At 41.9% G+C, this 2,058-nt stretch overlaps 1 long non-coding RNA gene across 1 annotated transcript in view; it reads left to right on the top strand.

The window, feature by feature from the left end:
* LOC102477961 (uncharacterized) overlaps positions 1-1,542 on the top strand; it is a 12,357-nt gene extending 10,815 nt beyond the window's left edge. The window contains exon 3 of the long non-coding RNA XR_334215.1: positions 1,370-1,542. This is a non-coding gene — a long non-coding RNA (uncharacterized LOC102477961). The remainder of the gene's footprint in view (positions 1-1,369) is intronic.
* Positions 1,543-2,058: the final 516 nt, after the last annotated feature.

Genomic DNA, 2,058 nt, shown 5'->3' with positions numbered 1-2,058 from the left:
AAGAGTGTTTGTTTCTGACTTTCCAATCTTCCCAGCTAGAGATGGATGGCTTGGAAATTCACCAATATCCCTCGCCTTTCTTGAGTAATCAGTAGCAGAACCTCACAGATGACTGGCCATTGCCCTGAGACATAAGACGTTTCTTACTGACATCCCTGGTTACTGGGACCTATGACCTTGGCCTTCCTAGCTACTTTTGGGTTTTACTCAAAAAAAAAACTGCATTTATTCAAGGACACATTCCACCCCTCCCCGCCAGACATAAGTATACTTTTGAAACTTATCTTTCTCCTCTCCTACTCTGGAGAGCAAAAAAGTTAAACAACAAAATCCCAGCACTGACAGTTCTGGCCATAGGTCAAATATAATATATCCCAACTGAAAAGTCTCCATTTAATTACCAAAAAGTACATTTGACCAAGTTTCACAATGTTTTGCAAGCATGTCATTTATCATTATATATTTGTAATTTGACATAAAGTAAGAAAACTTTTATTTATTTATTTATTTATTTATTTATTTAGCCATAGGCCCAGGGTGTGTTTGCCAGAGGGAGATAAAGACAGAAAGGGAAAGTGAGAAATCACCCCCCAGGGAGGGTGGCCATGCCACAGTTCCTTCTCTCTCATTCTCCTCCTGGGATCTTGGGCATGCACTCACTCACACACATACACACACACTCTATGCACCCAACATGATTTTCAAGCCACCAGGTCTGGGACTTGAACCGCGGTCAGCCAACTTGGAATCCAATGCCTTAACCACCACACCACCTGCTGGCCTCAAGAAAGCAAACCTTTATGTAATATACAGGTTTTACTTGTGTTGAATACACACATGGGTGATTTTTAGAAAGGAAGAAAGGAAAGGAGAATTTGTGTGTGATGTAGAAAGCAGAGCATCCCTTCTCCTCTTACTATGTGTCTGAAACCTACTTGATACTTTCTGAGTTTATAATCAATCTGAGCAGAATCTAAATCCAACTAGGATGGCCCTGTGCTGTGTTTGTCCATCTGAGGTTCTCGATGTGCAGAGAGTGTTTACAGGAAAGGTTAATTAACACAGCGACGGCCTATATGGAGTATTTTTTAGGCTAAGACCATTTCAATTCAGTTCCCCTAGAAATCAGTTGACTGGAATTCTTGGCTTCCTCCCAAGCAGTTTCTTAAAAAGGTTACCAGCCTAATTGAATGAAATCAGAGTCTGCAACCATCGACAATTATCTATAGAACAATACTTGTTATCAGACTGAATAAAATCAAAGCTAGAAACCAACCACAATTGTGTATGGAGCAGTAATTTTCAATACTGGCCAGTTGGAGCACATGTGAGACTTCTGAAAATATATTTGTTTTTCTCTTTCTTACAGGCACCATACAGATCATCAAGGATACCATCAAGCCTATCTCAAAATGACCTCCATCAATTTCAAAGAAAATCAAAATTAACCTGGAACAAATGAGTTTAAAAAGTTCTAGGGCAGGCTCCTTAGCACAGTGGTTAAGGGCGCTGGATCTAACATGGTCAACCACAAGGTTCAAATCCCCAACCCAATGGCTTAAAAAAGATGCTAAGCTCATGGATACACTTGCCCAAAATCCCGACTGGAAGAGAAGAGACTGCAACCACACCCTCTGGAGGGGTACTTTCTCTGCCTCTTTGGAGAATGCCTGTGCCCTCTAGCAATTAAAAACTTCATGGTTTGAGTCCTGGACCCAAACAAAAAACTCCCCTAAATGGATAAACGTGGCCTGGTTTATCCACAACCGTGACGCAGTCGACATCACACATGTTGTTGTGCAGTCAGTTTTATTTCATGGCGCAGATGTCCCACAGAACTTCAGCACTTGTGTCTCCCTGGCCCTGGAGAGTTTTGATTCATCTGAGAGGCGAGGTCCACTGTTTTGAAATGACATGAGTAACAAAGTCACAATCACATTACCCCGACTCCCTATTAGAGGATGGCGGCACATCACGAGCCATGTAAGGCTTTTTCTGGCACCTTCTGGTAGACAGGCACTCCTTTCAAAGGGGAAAGATGTGAAGTGTTTATACGTC

The sequence above is a fragment of the Tupaia chinensis genome, unplaced genomic scaffold (assembly GCF_000334495.1).
Source record: "Tupaia chinensis unplaced genomic scaffold, TupChi_1.0 Scaffold000173_1, whole genome shotgun sequence".
In the NCBI taxonomy this organism is placed as follows: domain Eukaryota; kingdom Metazoa; phylum Chordata; class Mammalia; order Scandentia; family Tupaiidae; genus Tupaia; species Tupaia belangeri.
Note: the sequence above shows the minus strand (reverse complement) of the source record. Positions and strands in the feature narration are given on the sequence as shown.